This window comes from Triturus cristatus, chromosome 8 (genome assembly GCF_964204655.1).
Source record: "Triturus cristatus chromosome 8, aTriCri1.1, whole genome shotgun sequence".
Lineage (NCBI taxonomy): Eukaryota > Metazoa > Chordata > Amphibia > Caudata > Salamandridae > Triturus > Triturus cristatus.
In genome coordinates, this window is record NC_140591.1 from 902,348,456 (window position 1) to 902,368,057 (window position 19,602).

Below are 19,602 nucleotides of genomic sequence, written 5' to 3' on the forward strand. Positions count from 1 at the left end.
CTAAGATATGCCAAATATTATAGTGATGATATTGAAACAAGACATAAAAAGTTGAAAGCGAAAATGATGTGAGTAGAAAAGAAATTAAAAAGAAATATCCTTGTCTTGAGCGCGGAAAGTTTGGACATTGGAGAAATGAATGTAGATCTTTACTGAAAATAATGGAATGAATTAAAATTTCAATCCCCAGATGCAGAATGAGGTGGTTGTGAATCAACAGCAACAACAGCAGTAGGTAGTTACACCACAGACACAAGTACAGGTGCCTAAAGCACCTCTGCCAAATAATGTGAATAATCAGATGCAGAGATACAGTGTGAATACTGGATTTCACGCAGGTGAATATGTTGGTAAGCATCAAAATGTGCAAGTGGTTTCGCAATATTTTTTGCTATGTTCATAGAGTGATTCAAACTCATCACAATGACGGTACTTGAGGGGAGAGGAAGAGTGCGTGCTTGGCGCATCTCTAGAGGTAGATCAGTCAGGTCCTTTTGTTGATGGGAAAGTGGAAGGTAATGATGTTACATTCCTTGTGGACACTGGTGCTACCCGTTCTACTGTGAGAGCAGCAGAAATTCCAAACCTACCCCTCTCAGGAGAAACTATCCAAGTTGTGAGAGTCTCAAATAAATATATTAAGACTCCAATAACAAGACCAATAGAAGTTCATATTGGGAAATTCAAAGACATGCATCGATTTGTGGTATGTGATACAAGTCCAGTAAAACCTTTTAGGTCGGCACTTGTTGTGTAAAATGAACTGCCCCATCTATTGTTTTTCAATTTAGTCTTTATTTCGATCGTTCAGATCATAAAAGACACATAAAAGTATACAATACCACAGTAAAAAATCTTAGATGAGGGCATGATCACTAAGATAATAAAACAGTGCATCAAAATAAATATCAGCACATAAATATAATAACATGGTAAAAACAATCGATTAAAAAAACACGTAGATCATTATAAAAGTCAAATCTTCATAGGATATTATACTAACACCAGGAATAGTTTAACTTTATGTATTTCATTTGTACATCGTGCTCTAAAGTAGCCTACCAACAATAGCAGCAACACTAAGTTAAAACTGGTCTATAGCAGCGGTTGCTTTCAAAAGATTAGACCATATTCTCCGCATCCAGCTCAAGAATTTCGCTAGGGCTATCACAATGGACTCTTGAGCACTGGTCTTCAGTAATCTTAGACCAGTTGCACATGACCTAGTGCCCATGTTAAGACAAATTGATTTTAACCAGTTACTTTGTGGCACATTTTAGGCTGGGCATACAAACAGTATGTGTGGTATTGTTTCATCCTGGTCCTGACAGAATACACATTTACTATCTGGTATCTTTTTCCATTTGGCAGTAAAAGATTTAATTGGTAAAATGCCTGCTCCAAATTGATAAAAGTGTCCTATCGCCAGGCCTGGTGATAAAATCCCCAAAATGTTCAAACATGCTCCGGCTTATGTTAAAAAAAGGTGCTGGTCAGTATTTGGTTACTAGTGGATCACATATTATTTTCTTGAACCATGGACCAATAAACCTCTTTAAAAGCTTTAGAGGGAAACATATTGCGACCCGGATCTTCCCATAAATGGGACATGCCCATATTCACGAGGGAACATTTTATCTTTTGCAGCCAAATGATCTTATGTGATGTATCTGAATCTCTGACATCTTTGAGCGCATTTGCATAGTGTATCAGCTCTGCGGTTGACCATAATCTTCACCAATAAGCAAGAGGTCTAAATCTTACCACCTCTACCAGTGTGTTGCATCCCAAATCGTAATATAGGGGTTTAACAGGTGTTTTCTGGGAAAGGCCAGTTAGATTCCTCACAAATTTATTCTGAGCTAAAGTGAGCGGTGAGACGTTCTCAAAGCCCCAGAGTTCTGCACCATCTAAAGGGTAGAGGACAAGACCTTTGTATTGTGAATCTTTAGAACAGGGCCTATCAGCTTGGTGTAGGAATGCCTGAGCTCACTTAATAGTGCTCCTGTCATTTGTGAGTGCTTAAGTGCCAGTACGTCTATCTGGGGCTTCCAATCTAGCTTTCTGCTCAATGTGATCCCCAGGTAGGTGAATACATCTGTTTGTTCCAATGGGAACTCATTCATAAAAACCCTACCCTAACCGCCTTGTGCTTATGCAGAACCATGAACTTGGTTTGATCCAAATTCACCTTTGACTCCTAGTCTCTGCAGAAGTCATCAGAGCACGTGCTGCAACCCCATTTGAGTTTTTGATATTATTAGGGTATCGTCTGCAAACATGAGTATTGGGACTTTTGAGCCAGCTAATGACGGAGGGTCAGTAGGATGTGCTAAAAAGTAATTAACAACCCCATTAATAAACAAAGATAATAAGGTGGGGGCCAAAACACACCATTGTCGTACGCCTTTTAAAATTGAAAGCCTGGGAGTGGTATTGACCTGGGCGCCCCATCGTACCTGTGCAAAATTAGCTTCGTGCAATATGGCTGTAAATGATAAAAGTTCCAGGGACATGCCTAAGTCTTTCAGAACTGACCAGAGCTTATTACGTGGGACCGTGTCGTATGCTGATTTTAAATCAACTAGGCGGCATAAATAGTGCTGCCATCTATTGTACTCCTGATGGTATTGCTTTCCAAACACCAGATGAGGATGTTGCTTTTAAAATGATGTTAGCAAAGCAAGGGACCGAAATGAATTATTTGTATTCACTGCTTACAGAAAACGATTTACCTGCAGAACTGAGAAATAAAGCAAGATCTGATGTATGGGATTTTACAGGAAAGGACATTGGTTTGATGAAGGGTGTGAATCCTATCCAGGTTACATTCAAACCAGGAGCAATATATCCAAACACACCTCAGTGCAAGATGAGTCCTGATATCACTGCAGGAGTGATTCCTGTAATTGATCAAATGATTGAACAAGGTATTCTAAAAGAAATACTAAGTAGTCTTTGTAATTCACCTATTATGGGGACTAAAAAACAAGCGGAAAATATAGAATAGTACAGGATTTGAGGAAAATTAATAAGAATGTAGTGCCCTGTTGTCCAATAGTGCCAAACCCAGCTGTGATTCTTTATCAAATTCCTGAGATGCGGAATGGTACACAGTCATTGATCTGTCAAGCATTTTTCGCGATACCTTTACATCCGGATAGCCAATATTTATTTGCTTTCCGGTTTGGAGACCGTGTCTTGGCACGGTGCAGAGTTCCTCAAGGGTATACAGAGAGCCCTTCAATTTTTAATCAGATTTTGAAAAAGTGTTTGGAGTCATTGATCATGCCAGAAAATTCTGTGGTAATGCAGTACATTGATGACCTACTTGTGGCACCAAAGACACAAGAGGCCTGTGTGACAGATACTATTGCCTTACTGAATCACCAGCAAAATAACAGTTTTGTCAAAAAGAGGTACAATATTTGGGACACAAAATTGAGAAAGGAGTAATAAAAGTGACTCAAAAGGAAGTTTGAATGTTTTTGGCAATGGTTGGATACTGCAGACAATGGATCAGTGGGTTTTCACTCATTGCAAAACCTTTACAGAGGTTGATGCATAAAGATGTGGTTGATTCGATTTAAATAGATGAAGAGAGTATGAAAGCTTTTATTGAATTGCTAGATAGTCTTTGTCAAGCACCTGCATTGGGAATGCCAGATTGCACAAATGATTTTGCATTATTCTGCTGTGAAAGAGATGGATGTGCACTTTCAGTCATAACACAAAAACATGGAGTGGCACGACGTCCAGTGGCATATTTTTCTGTTACTTGGGATTCAGTGGCGGCAGCACTACCAGGCTGTTTGAAAGCAGTAGCTGCTACTTGTGTGAGTCTTGAGCAGAGTGAAGCAATTGCTATGGGACATTCAGTGAAGGTATATGTGCCACATTCTGTTGAAATTCTTTTAACAAGAACTCAAACTCAACATATGACATACAGTCGGCTAACTAGATATGAGAGAGTGATTTTGGGTGCTGAAAATGTGACAGTGACGAGATGCACGACATAAAATCCAGCAACTTTGTTGCCGAGTTCAAGTTGTGAAAAAGTGAGGGATGAAGAAGATCATGATTGTTTGAATGTGATAGAATTTTGCACAAAACCAAGGCCTGACATTAAGGATACACCACTAGAAGAATCAGATAGTGTGATGTTTGTGGATGGATCTTGTCTGAGAGATGAAAAAGGTGCATTGAGTGCTGCTTATGCAGTATGTTCAGTGTCTATGGTTCTTGAAGCTTCCTGTCTAAAAAGGGTAAATTTGGCTCAAATTTCTGAGCTAATTGCTTTAACAAGAGCATGTAAAATTGGCAAAAATTTGAGAGTAACCATATTCACTGATCGTCAATATGGTCTTGGGGTGGTACACAACTTTGGGCAGTTATGGATGCAACGAGTATTCTTGACTTCTGCAGGATCCCTGATCAGGAATAGTAAAAATGTGAAGGATTTATTGGATGCATTACAATTGCCCAAAATGATTGCTGTGGTTAAACGTTCAGCACACAAGTCAGGAAATGACTGTGAAAAACGGGAACAGATACGCAGACCAAGTGGCTTGTTTCTGTGCCTAAAATTCAATGTCAATCAACAAAGTGTTGGAGAAAAAAGATACAAATTTTCACTTAATGTTTTCCTCTTCGGAAACATGGGATGAAATTAGACAGTTGCAGGAAGAAGCAAGTAAAGAAGAAAAGGAAATTTGGATAAAATCAGGTTGTGAAAAGAGAGCAGAAGATGAAGTGTGGATATATGTTGATGGGAGACCAGTAATGCCAGATTGTTTACTCTCTCAGATGGCAAGGATGTACCATGGAATTGCACATGTGGGAAGAGATGCTATGATCAGACACTTCAAGCAGTCATGGTATAATCCAAAGTTTAGGGTCATTGCCGAGAGTCTATGCCAGAGGTGTATAGTCTGCCAGCAGCAAAATCCAGCTAGGAAGACAGTTGTTAGTTGGGGTCGAATTGGAAAAGCAGCAGGACCATTTACCAGACTACAGCTTGAGTTTATAGAACTTCCCCCTTGTAATGGACTGAAATATGTGTTTGTTGTTGTCTGTTTGTTTTCTCATTGAGTAGAGTCTTATCCAACAAGAAGGAATGACCGCTTAGCTGTTGCTAAACTGCTCTTGAGGGAAATAATTCCTAGGTTTGGATTTCCAGTCTCTTTAGAAACAGATAGGGGTACACACTTCAACAGCAAGATAATTCGGATGATTTGTGCAGCATTACAAATAGAAACAAAGCTACATTGTGCCTATCGACCTGAGGCATCTGGAGTGGTCGAGCAAATTAATGGCACTATAAAGTCCAGACTGTCAAAAGTGTGTGCATCTACAAAACTGAAATGGCCAGATGCTTTACCTCTGGTATTGATGAGTCTTAGAAGCATTCCTGATAAAAAAGACTGGATTGAATCCTCATGAAATTTTGATGGGGAGAGCAATGAGACAAGCAATTGTACCAGAAAACAAACTGATGACTATTTCTGATGATCTAGTGCTCGATTATTGCAATGGATTGGCTGATCTAGTGCGTTCTGTGTCTCATCAGGTTGGAGAAATTGCAACCACAACTCAGCCGGATCAAGCACATGATCTGAGTCCAGGAGAGTGGATTCTTGTCAAGGAACACATGCGGAAGTCATGTTTAGAACCCAGGTGGCATGGACCATACCAGATTATTTTGGTAACAACGACAGCAGTAAAATGTTTGGTGGCTTGCCAAACTGGATTCACGCAAGTCGTACAAGAAGAGTCCCAAGTCCACTTGAAAGACGAGAAGAGCAGCAACTGGTAAAGAAAAGAACCAGAAGCTGAAGGTCATGAAGCTATAGAATCTAGTGAGACAGATTCTGAAAAAGCTGAAGAAGAACCAAGCACAGGGCGAATAAAGTGGGCACCAGTTACTGGTTCTTAAGAGACTACTGTTGAGAATGAAAAAGAGAAAGTGACAGGTGAATGTTAAGAGCAAGTACAACAAAGAAAAGAACTGAATAAAAGAACTTGCGAACTTGACAAAGAGGGTGAAGAAACGGTTCAAGTTAAGAAAGTAAGAAAAGGTGATGAATCTCCTCCAAAAGGAGTGAAAAGACTGAAATACACCCTTGAAAAGAAAAGGCCAGATCAAATTAATGAAATATCGATTCAGAAGAAGAATTGGTATGAAAAACATAAAAGTGATGAGAGCAAATTAAGACCACCTTAAAAAGAACTGTGAAAATGAAGGGGTGAAAAAAATTCAATAAAGACTATTATGAGAATTCCAGAAGATTTGAAGATTAACAAGATATATAAAAAAAAAAGAGGGGGTAAAGAAGAGAGGTCTAAATGTAAGGATACACTGGTCTAGATGGTTTCCGGATCCATTTTTTTTCAAGTTAGATTTTTAAGGTTTTTCTTTTAGATTCTTATTTTTGTAATATACTATCAAAAATGGCAAAGGTAACGGAGACTGGATATCAAAACCATAGTTTTAAACGTAGATGTATTAATGCTTGCTTATGTAGTGTCTTATTACTAACGTTAGTGTGGTTAATACTGATTGTTGTTGTACCTGTTCTAATGGTGACTAATCACAAAAATAATACTAATGATGTGGAAAGTGCGAGAATAGATTCTGTTAGTAAAGAAGATTTAAACACTAATATAGGAAAGCTAGAGGATGATAGTATTTATCATCATGATAAATCAATTAATGATTTTTCGTTAAATGTTTTTACTAAATTGTTGTATGATATGTCAATATAAAGAATGTGAGAGATTTTTGTGTGCATGCAATTACCATTGTCTGTCTCAGAGGGGGTGACATATTATCACCTACCTTTAACATATGGTGTGTCTTGTAGTGTCTTAACAAGTTTATTTTATGAGAGGGAAGAACTGGAGTATTATTACTCTAACTTAGATTTAATATTTTCTGAAATTCCTGTTAGAAGAGATTTGAAAAAATTGTATGGACCTGTTTATGCTGCATACATGGGTGATTTCTTCGTTAGTGACAAATGAATAGATGCAATTGATGCACATAGAAAAAACTTAACATGTAAATTACAATATGAGATGGAGTATATGAATTTAGTGGAAGGTGGAAGACGAGAATTCAAAAAGAAAGCTGCTGAGCAAAAGTCTTGTGTACCTCCATGGGCTTTCAGAGGGGGTGATTACAAAAAGGGTGAGACTTGCACTGCTATGACTCTAGATTTACAACATAGAGGTAAGCTTTGTGTGTTTAGAGAAAAAACTGAATTGAATAGTTACTTCATTGGTTCTAGTAAATGTGAGCATACTTTATTGATAAAAGGAAGTTTGGGATTGAAAGGAGGAACTGATCCGGTTTTCCCAGGAATCTATTATGTGTGTGGTAAGAATGTCTATTATAGGTTACCTGCAGGTTGGTATGGCTGTTGTTATTTAGGCATAGTGTTCCCGAAAGTATATCAGGTAGATGAGAATAATAGAGTTAATGAAATTAAACAGGGATTAACACGTAATAGGAGAGGCGAGTTATTCTGAAATAGTGGGAGATATTTTTGGAGCACTGATACCTTCAGTTGAAGTCATTTTGAATTTACATAAAATTAGAAAATTTATCAACAGATACTGCTGGTGGGTTCTTAATGATCGATACTGAAATGGTTGCAATTAGATCAATGGTTTTGCAAAACCAACTTGCCCTTGATATATTATTGGCAAAAGAGGGTGGAGTCTGTAGCATGTTGAAAGTACAACAATGTTGTACTTATATCCCTGATGAGAGTAAAAATCTTGAGAGGTATATTAAAAATATTACAGAACTTCTTGATAACTTGACTGAATTGAAGGTTGACGGTGCATGGGAGAAACTTGGTAAGAGTTTTTCCTCAGTGGGAAATTGGTTTTCTACTTTAGGGAAAAATTTACGAGGACAAATACTAATACCTATTACTTCAGTAGTTGCAGTGATATTAATGGTTATTCTGATTTATAAATGTTACAACCCCAAATGTAGCTGTAGAAAGGAAAAGGTGTCCGATCCTAAATATAGAGCTAGAAAAAGAAAGAGAGAAGAGATAGAATTAGGGGATATGAGAGGAAATTACTATGAGATCATGAAATATTTAGACGGAAGAATGATAAAACGAGAAAGGAGTACAGCTTTTTAAATAAGTGGTAATTTGAATCTTGTTGGGTGTTTTTATGATGGCTTACAATGCCATCAAAGGGGGGATTGATGAAGCAGGGTTTTGAGAAAATAAAACCTGCTCGGATTAAACCCTCAGTGACATTATTAACAGCGTGCAGTGAGAAATAAAAATGCTAAATTAAGGGAAAATGCTTTTGCACATACGTGAACTAATTCATGAATAATACATGAACTAATGCATGGAACTAGGCTGCAACTGCTCTTTTTCGCTTTCAGAAAAATAAAGACTAATGCTGCTTTTGTGCACGTTAATGATATTTGTTAGGAATAACATGGGTTGAGCATGGTTTAGTGCAATGCTGGGATGGTGTGCAATATAAAATCACATTTCATAAAAGTAATAATGTTTGTGTTTTGTTCATCGTAGAGAAACAAGCATGAGACTACTCTTCTGCATGCCAGTATGGGGTTAACTTTTGTAAAAAGGAAAATAAAAGAAAATGAAATAAGCTCTGAATGGGAGATGGAAACGCAAAGGCACACAGTGACCTTCATGATGTGCTGACAGACTGCCAAGCTGTGGAAGAATAAAATGAGATATCAGTGGAAGCGATGCAACTTCCTTATGAGATGGCAGAGGCAAAAAAAGAGTGAGAAAGACTTGCTACATTCAATACAAGTATTGCTCTTCAGGAAATACGTGCTGAGATTATGTCCAAAAATGTTTCGTGGGTAAAGAATGTCATAATGTTGAAAGTCTAAAACAATAAACTAGTGAATAAAGTGATCACGCTGAGAGTAGTGTGACAGAACACCCCCGTTCGCAGCCAATGAGAGTAAGAGATTTTACGAATACTGAAACAAATGTGGGTTGGACATTTAGGTTTAAGGGTATAATTGAGGTGCCCTGGGGGGGGTGGTTTGGAGTAAGTTCGGCTGGTGTTAGCTAGCGGGAGCTCGTCGCTTTGCTGTTTCCAGATAGAGGCCTACCTGTTTCCCTGACTTAATCTTTGCCATTCGACTCTTCTCGAAGGCCATGCTACTCTACTTGGCCAGTGGGGTAGATTTCCCTGTTTTCCCTTGGGTTAGTATAATAATCAGAGTTTGCATATTCTTTGCCAATGTATTTTTGTCTCTGAAACTTTTCTCTCTATGGCTATCCACTCCTTCAATGCATTGTTATTTGATATGAGTTTGCTTTCTCCATTGCAAATATAAGTTCACTGTGATACATCATGACTTGCATTGTGTGACTGTACTTGACGAGCATTCATTTTACATTATTATGATAAACATTTAACATTATACATACTGAGTCTGATATTATTTAGTAGAATAGTTAAGTACATAATTATTACTATCAACTCTTCAACTTTAGTATCTAGCGCCACAAATGTACTGTAGAGAGGAATGCAGGTTCTAAACATGTAATTGGTAAGTTGGGTATAAACGTGCATCACACTGAACACCAGCGTGAAGGGATTCGTTGGGTAGTGTAAATGGGACTATGTATAGGAAAAATTATTGATCCCTGATCGCTGGATCAACCCTAATCCCCTCTCTTGCATGCTTGTTAACTGGAGATCGGCAGTTCTTCATGCTACTGAGATCTCAGAAACGTTCCTCAGTGAGGCTATTGACATTGCCTTTCTCACTGAAACTTAGCTCAATGACCACTCGACGGCTATTCTTGACTTACTCACCCCCAGCTACTCCACCATTAGACAGGACAGACCCAACAGAAAAGGGGGTGGACTAGCCTTAATCCATAAAACGGAGTTGCAACTCTCCCTTCTGAAGAACACCGATTGCTTGACATTTGAATAACTTGGCCTAGAACTCACAGTCAAAGGCTTTCCTCCTATTAGACTACATAACATCTATAACCCTTCTGGTGAGCCCCTCCTCTTTGCTGAAGAATTATCTGACCTCCTCACTCACTTCTCCCTTTCTGCCTCTAAAAATCTGTTTTCAGGAGATTGCAATATCTATTGGAATAATGCCGATGATCCCATAGTTAGGCGCCTCATTAACCTTCTCGAGTTGGATGACCTTAAGCAATTATGCAACAATCCAACCCATATCAAAGGGGCCACACTCAATGCAATCATCTCTAACACTGACCTGTTCTCCCTTACCAACATCATCCCAATCGACTGGTCTGACCACCATCTCATTCTGTTCAACATCTCAACCAGCACCCTACTCCCTACACCAGTTAATAACAAACCCAGGATGTGGACCAGAAACCTTATTCAAATCCCCCCTAGTGAACTTGAGTCCAAACTCCAAGCCCAACTACAACTCCTTCATCTCTCCCATAATGCTAATGAGCTCACTGAACATTTCAATAAGGCCATTAGTGATGTCCTGGATCAAGTAGCATCACTCAAACTAAAACAACAAAGAAAAATCCAATCCAATTCTTGGTTCAATCCTGAACTCAATAATGAAATAGGACAACTTAGACTAGCTGAAAGAACATGGAGACAACACCCCTCGCCCTCCCATACTGCCCTCCTCAGATCTGCAAGATCAACATATAAAAAGCACATTTTTAATGAAAAGGCATCAATTCTTTTGTGCACAACTTGATTGTACCAAAAACAGGCCCAGAGAACTCTTTGACATTGTCAGAAAACAATCTTCATCTGCCCCTACAGTGCTGACGGCCTCAATCGAAAGATGTGAGGTAATTGCCAACTTCTTCTCGGAATAAATTGCTAAAATTGATCAATCCTTCCCTCAAAGTCTGACGAAAACTATTCTTTTCTCTCCCAAAAGTAACCATCTCCCCATCCAAATCTGGATATCTGACCTCATTGCCCTCAACTGTCCGCTCACCTTATCCAACTCAGCGAAATCCCTAGTAGCACTTTTCACTCTCAGTCACCTCCAAAAAATCAAACCCTTCATCCCTCAAGACGACTTCAAAAGTGTAGTACAATCATTAGTACTCTCCAAACTTGACTACGGCAATGCCATCCTCAACCCCTAAAGACCACTTCTTAGAGCTATGATCAACCTGGCGGCCAGGCTCATTACAGACTGTAAATGATTTGACCACATCACACCTGCCCTCAAATCCCTAAATTGGCTTTCCATTGAAGGTAGATGATTTTATAAGACTGCCTGCATCACGCACAAAGCTCTCCACTCACAATCTCCGTCGTACCTAACAAACAAACTCAAAATAGCGGGCTGCTCCAGACCGATGAGAAGCTCCACGGCACTCATCCTCGTCCCCCCTTTACTAAAAAAGAAATCCACCCAAACTCTCCCCTTCTCTGGAAATGCTCCGAGCATCTGGAACGCCCTCCTGAGGGACCTGCGCTGCAACGCCTCCTCCCACAGTTTTAAAAAAGACCTAAAATGTCACCTACTCAAGTATTCGAGTCTATAATTTCTCTTCTGACCTGGCGAACTGTCTCCCCTGTATTGGTTGCCTTTCTGCTAACCCGTTCTACCTTTCACTCTCCCTTTTAACTCTTCTCTTTTATGTACCCGGGCCTCGCTCTCCCCGGCCTCTTTCCTATCCTAGCATCTCTAACTTATGTTCTGTTAGCTGTCTGAGGACATTCTCCCCTCTCCTTGTCTGTTTGTTTCCCACCCCCCCTCTCTGTCACACTTATCTATCTGAACTATAACTCGTGAATCATCCATAACTCTGCCTCTCCTGACTAATAGAGAGATGTGCTCTCTCCTGACTGTCGTTCTCTTTGCTCTGCAATATTGTTTTGTTTTTGTGACTACCCTTGCTCTTGTAAAGTGCTCTGATACCTCCGGGTCTAGCCAGCACCATATAAAACATTTCGAATAAATAAATAAATTAAACAACCAAAGTAAAGGGGCCAGTCGCCATGGGAAGGTACAAATGAAGACAAGGCAGGATTAACAAGCCCATTAACTAATCCGAAGGCAGCATTTACGAAAGACAATGACAAAAGCCAATGAAAAATATGGGAGGAGAGTGGGCGTATCTTCTCTTCCATACTCTACTGCAGCAGTCTCGCAGAGCGAGCAGCGCATGCGCGCTGCCGCTAGGCTCGACCTAAAAAGGGAAAAGATGGCAATTGCGCAAGCATATGCTGGGGAAGTTAGTGTAGGCCACAATTATACACGAATAATGCAGAAAATAACAGCCAAAAGTCGCGAGTTTCTTTTCTCATTAACTGTTTGAAAATAATGTGCAAAACATAAGAAAAATGCAAACAAAAGCATTCATAGAGCGTTCAAAAGGGGAGTTTTATACAATGACTACAATAATCACACTTGTATTTGTTTTTCCTAGAGTGCATTTTACTGCTCTGTAGAGAAGGCCTCAAGAGTCTTTTTAGGTTAAATTTGCTTATTAGAATGTAGAAATGAGAAATATGTAATCTGTCCTTTGTGAGTTCCTGATGATGGCCAAGGTTGTGTGGAGGAAACAATGAACATTATGAATGGAACTTCCTTGCAGAGCGGAGTATGTGGACATTTGTATAACAATATGGACACATTTGCGAGAAATGTGGTATCTGAATTTCTTCTGCTGAAGGTTGATGACGTGAGCTGTCATGGACAAAGGAACTGTTGAAAAGTTAGGCACATCGAGAGTGGAGTGATTAGACACCCCTTCTTTTGAACCAATGAGATTTAAGAATTCTATGTGTAATGATACATAAGGGGTTGGACCTTTAGAGAATTTAGTGTATAACTATTAGTAGTAAGAGGGTGGGGTTAGGCACTTGTATTCTTTACTTTGTGAGAGGAGAGAGCCGTGTTGCTGTTTCCTAACCTTATTGGCTGTCTGTTCTGCTGGTCCTGACTTTTGACTTTGCTCCTCAATTCTTCTTGGGGATGCTCAGCTTACTCTCGTGGCCAGAGGGTAGCTTTCCAGGTTTCGAGTACTTTGCGTGATCGGTTAGTATGATATTCTGAATTTGCATAAATCTTATTTGTAAATGTCTTTATCCTTTTGTCTCTACACCTATCCACTCTCTCATTGTGCTGATATTTGAAATGTATCATTGTGAATTATTTACTATTGTTCTCTTGTGTGTTGATCTAGGATTCGAAATGTATTGTACTTGAGCAATCACATTATTATAGATAAAGCATATTGATTCTTAAACAGAGTTTGGTTTTATTAGTGTCATTTAGTTATATTGAGTGATTATTCTTTATGATATTCCTTTAGAATTCTGATATTATTTTGTCAATCCCTTACCACTGACAAAGATTCATCAGAGAAGGAAGAGGATAAATAAAATGATAAGGAAATTGGTAAGATTAGTTAAACTAATGCAGTGTGAAAAGAACTGTGAGGTATTAAATTGGGTCCAGATGATTAAAATGTGCAAGTTCTGAAACGCTGGACAACATTCAAAGTCATTCAGGCTTGTCGTGTGTTGATAAATTCTTTATTGAAAAATACAAGATATTCACAACAATGTAGCCAATGTGTTTCGTCCCTACTCTCAAGACTTCTTCTGGGCTTTATAATATTAGCCCATGTCGCAAATAAACCTAATCACTGTGCGTGTTCACAGTCTCAGAGTTGTGAGTCCAAGAAGACAGACATGGGCAAATATGATAAATCTGTGGAATCTGACCATTCCTGTTCTTACAAAAAAAAAAAAAGTACTTGCAATGCAATAGGTCTCACATTTACGAGAGTTTGAGCTATTTGCATTGTAAATGACAATGCCTTTTCTTTATGTGGTTTGAAAACTTGCCAGCAGTGCGTAAACACACACTTTGTACTTATAATCATTGCTTATGAGAAGCAAGGCTGGCATTAAAAGAGGCACAGTGATTGCCAGCCTTGCTTCTCGTAAGCAATGTCTATAGACCCGATTCCAATGCAGTTGGATTGGCTCCGACCATCGGTCGGAGACGTTCTGACTGCATCAGAATTGCCTGTTTGGATTCCTTTCTGACCGACCCACTTTGATGGGGTCGGTCGGAAGGGAATCCAAAACGTTTTTCCGAATGGCCTCCTATGGGCTCAGAGAGCCTGTCCGCCAGTCGGAGAGCCTGCAGTAATGCCTCACCGGCTCTTTCTTGCCGAGGGATTACGATAGCAGCTTCCCACTGCCATTCTGTGCTGGCCTTTCCGACACAGAAGGGCATTGGGAATCTGTCTTTGGGGGCCCCCAGCAGGGCCCCATGGGTGCAAGGCCGCCAAATGGTGGCCTGCCCCCCTGTTAATCCCTGCACCCGGTGGGTTCGGTCGCATCCTACTTCCTAGGCTGGAACCGACAACAGGAGTTAATTCGGTTCCAGTTCCAAACCGATGTCGGGTGTACTCCAGTCAGTCCGACATCGGAATCAGGCCCTAAAAGTACAAAGTGCGTGTTTATGCACTGCCTGCAGGTTTTCAACACACATAAAAAAAAGCCATTGTCATTTATAATGCCAATAGTTCAAACATTTGCAAATGCAAGATTTATTGCATTGCTAATGCTTGTTGAGCTGCAAGACGGAGGCGGCAGCAGCTATAGGAAAGTAGGGACCGTGACGCCAGGCCTTGTGTTTCAAAAGCAGGAGGGAGGAAGAGTCAGCTTCAGCCAAAACTGGCCTCGGTCTTTGAATGCACAGGAAATGTGGCAAGATGAGAGCAGGATTTACAGCCCTGTTTACAACAAAGTTTTGTAAACCACAAGCACTGATCTCAAGGGCTCCATCTTAAAGAAACAAATAGTGCTCACAAACTCTGAGTAACAACATGTGTAACAAGGGCAGTCCTTGAAAATGGGCAGGGCTTTTAAAGCCCATTTCCTGAATACATGATGCAATGATAACAATATAGTTTGAACATGTCTGAGGTTTGTACTTAATTCTTGGTCATTAGTGTTTTGTTGCACTGAATCTTGTATATGTGTGGTATTATAGAATGCATGATGATGCTTGGCTGTGTAAGGTGAATGTAGAGTTTGGCCGCAGACGGAGAAGCAACCTCGCTCGACCCAAATCATCTGCTTGTTACCAGGGAGAAAAATAAGATTGAGGAAGAAAGAAGGGTGGACAAGGAGTGAGAAAAAGAAGGGGGATGTGGCAAGTGGTATTATAAAAATTCTACTGGGCCTTATCTTACTGCAGCTTGCCACATGAAGGTAGGACATAGACTCTGGAATGTATGCTTATGAGTCAGCACTTCATGGCATTACAGAAGTTCGCAACTGAACAGCAGGCTCTGTGTGGTATGCAAAAAAAGTTCTCACTTGTGTACAGCTGGGCACTGATGTGTTTATTCTTTACTTATAGTCACAAGTGAATTCAGAGCATAATTCAGGGTATAATAGAAACTTAGAGATTTCTACAGCAGTACATTTCTTTCATTTTAGATGATTGGTATAGAAAATTGTGTAAGTCACCTGGCCAAAAATTCAGAAATATGATTGCATATATAAATAAGAAAAAAAGCAAAGTTGATGCACACTATTTACTAGATGCAATTTTTACCTCATATATAAACGCAAAATCAACATTGAGAAAATGATGGCTAAAGCAAAGGGGCCAGCAAATACGATATGGGAGACCCTCGCTAACGCTACTAGTAAAAGATTATAATGAGAAAACAATTTGTTTTAAAGTGAGAATGCATCCTTGGAGCAAAAATGGACACAGGTATGCATTTCACTCTTACAAAATAGTGCAAAAGGGCAAAGTTGGGAATTTAGGCAATAATACATAATGTCTTTGGAGTTTAGCACACATTTCACAGAGAAATTAACTCAAATTCGCCCGGAGCCTAGTTATAGGATCTAAGATAATGCAAGGGAACTGTGAATAAAAAATAAGAGGACTATAAAATGTATGTATTTTTGGTTCAAGTTTGTTTTAAGTCTTTATAAATTCCTCATATAGCTATCAACGGAACAGGGTTGAGGCCTCATCAATCGAAATTCCACAATGACCCTTACATCTTGCAAAGCTACATTGGCTTAATGTCAAGTTGTGTTGTAGGAAATAAGTCCTGGCAGGCAACGCAGCGGTATCTCACATTCTAGATGTGAGCTGTAATGAGATCACTCACTGTCAAAACAGAGCAAACCTCAGGAGGTAAACTTGTTTTTCCAAAAACAGCTTTGCTCACCTTTTCTAACGAAGCCAGAGCAAAAAGTCAATCTCGGGAGAAAACATAGGGGCATATCTACAAGGCGGCGATAGTAAATTATCGCCGCTTTTGCGGCTGTTTTCACCCGAAAAGCGGCGATAATTTTATCGCCTAATTAGCAAGGTCACGCTAACGCGTGAAACCTTGCATTAGCGCCCAGATTCCTAACGCCCAGATTTGCATCTCTAATGAGATGCAAAGTGGGCGTTCCTGATCTAACATGACAGGAGAAATGTCGCCAAGCGACATTTCTCCTATCATCAAGCCCCACGCTATGAAGCATAGCGGCAGGAAAAGTAGCGCTAACCCCTCTTATCGCTACTTTCCTTACGCCTGCTTCAGGACTGACTTAGCCATGATATCCTATGGAAGGTGGATATCATGGCTAAGTTTGTGAGGCTCTGTCAACAAGCTAACGCCACATTTCGTGAGATTATCGCTGAGTTTCCAGCGATAATCTCACGTTAGGCAGTTAGCGCTAGGATTTTTATCGCTGATGAGATAAGCGTTGTTAATAGCACGCTATCTCAGCGATAAAAATCCACGTTAGCCAGCGATAATTATCCTAGCGCTAAGTGCGCTTAGCGATAATTATCGCCGGTTGTTGCTGAAATGCCCTATAGTGTTTAACAATAGTACCAAAGAACTTACAATCACGTTAAAAAAAAAAAGAGAAATACTACATGTTTAAAAATTATAGGAAGAAGAAAATCGGATTAGGCATTTAAATGCTACAAAGCAAATACATGTAAAATAAGACTACACCTTCCAGAATTCATTAATTTACTTAACCAAATGTTAAATGAAAACCAAGACTGGCAATGTGATGCTCTGCGGACATCAGCCGATCTGTCAACTCTATGAATGCTGCTTGTGGGGACTATCTAAGATCTCCTATCTATGCAGTGTCCCTCCTTGGCTGCTGGCGCCACTCCCCCGGCCCGGCTCCCAGTAAGTTCCTTTCCCCGTCAATTTTTCCCCCTTTCCCTCCACACCTTATCAGCATCGTCTGTTTTTGATCTACTTTCCTGTCTTACCGACCTGGCCGTCTCCGTTTTATGGTATCTTATCCTATTCTTGCCGCCTGAGTATCTCTTGTTGCTTTATCTAGTACCAAACCTTTTTTCATTTGACTATACTCCTTGCCTTACTCCTTTTTCTTCGTATATTCTGTCCTCTATTTTTCTGATGTTTATTTCAGCATCACAATTCTTTTCTCCCCCTTTCTACCCCTACTTTATTCTCTTTCATCCCTTCCCCCAGCTTTTCCACAATATCTTTTTACTGTACCTCCATACTTTCCTTATCCTTCCCCATTTCTTCCTCCTTGGATACTTAAATTCTCCTCTGGGCACACTTATTATCATCAGTATTGGCACTTTATCCCATACCTTCCCTTGTCACCCTAACCTCTTTCTTTACTTTACTTGATCCCCCGTCCCTACTCACGGCTTCACACTTAAGTAGCCTTCATGCACCTTGCTAATTTTAACTTAACCACCCCCCTTTTCTTCTCCCTCCCCAACCCTTCCCCCTCCCGTTTCCCTCCCTTCCCCCACCCCCTCCCTTCATTTTTGTCATATATACCTACCTAGGCAACCCTCCCAGGCATTCGCTTCATCGTCTTGTCCTGAAGAGATCCCACTATTCCCATGGGGATCGAAACGTCGTCGACCTACGTCTCTAAACTCTAATATTTATACTCTGTATCCTGTAAATTGAGTATGAGACTTGTAACCTACTGTGACTTTATATATTGTCATCTCTTGCCTACACTGTAAAGTCACCTTTTTAAGTCACTTGCCTGTGGTAAGGAAATCGGCTGATTTCATTTTTACCCACTCACGGTTTGCTCACTTACCACCTGTAAAAATTGCGATAACAGATCTATTTCTCTTGTATGGGACCGTTGTTGTTATAAAATATCTCTACCCATAGTCCCGTCTGACCTCTAGGGTATCCTTGTCCTTCTCAACACTTTCAGCAAGTTAGCCAGCACAGATCCTGGCCTATCTCCCTCCCCATACGCGTGCGCTGTGGCATATTTCCCCAGATGCTTCACTTCACTGTCCGCTGCCTCCTGATACTCCCCTAATAATTCCTTCATTGCATCTGTGGTCTCCCCAGATGCCCCGGACGCCTGACGAGTCTCGAAGTCTCCGAGTTTGTGCTCCAAAGTCGACACTCTCTGGCGGATGTCGCGAAGTACCCCTGAGTGTTTAGCCATGGCCACCCCCCTAATGTATACTTTGAAAGCCTCCCATACCGTCTGGAAACTATCTACAGACCCAATATTAGTAGCAAAAAAAAATTCTATAGCTTCTGCTATAGTTTCTTTAAAGAGAGGGTTCAACAGTGAGTAAGGAGGGAAACGCCATATGAATGGAGGGATTGTCTTCTTGGGGGTGGACAAGACCAGCAGGAGTGGAGAGTGGTCCGACAGTGTGCACGGCAGGACCAGACATGCACGGATCTGGGACATGAGAGATGACGATGCGAGCCAATAGTCAATACGTGTGTGAAGGTTATAGTAGGCAGAGTAGTGAGTGAAACCACCATCCAGCGGGTGGAGCTCCCTCCATACATTAGTGAGGTCCTCGCTAAAAATAACTCTTTCTATAGCGCTGACCGCCATCGCCGGCCTTCTTACCTGTCCCCCTGATCTATCTAAGCTCGGGTTCCTGACAATGTTGAAGTCACCACCCCAAAGCATATGTGTCGCCCCCCATCCGTTCACCGTGTTAGCCAATGTAGCAAAGAACTCTGGGCAGTCGTAGTTGAGGCCACATACGTTAACCAGAAGCAGATCCAATCCCCCTCCCTGACATCTGGAGATCACGAACCTGCCACCTGCGTCTGCCGTCAGCTGTCGCAACGTGTATTCAGATCATGGGTTAACCCTTGTCATTACTCCTCTAGCATGAGTTGTGAAACCTGCGGCATTAACATTACCCACAAGGCCCCTGGAGCGCATCATTGGACTCTGCAGCGGAAGGTGAGTCTCCTGAAGCAGGGCAACATCTATATTATGTCTGTTTAGATAGTTCAGCACTTTGCGTAGTTTGCGATGGTCATTCAGACCCCTCACATTCCACGACAGCGCTCTGAGGGAATCTATAGGTCTCTGGTCAATAGCCCCCCGAGTCGTAACCATCCCGTCTGTCATGCGTCTCATAGCGTCCTGAGTCCTGTGGCTGATATATGTGCTGTACCTCATAAAACAGCATGGCTGACCTCCCCAACCTCAAAAACAGTATCCATACCCTTCCCTCCCCTCCCCCCACCCACAGCTGACCACCCACAACTCGGTCGCACAACATCCTCAATAGGGACCTCCCACTCCTCCCCCCTCCCTCTCCCA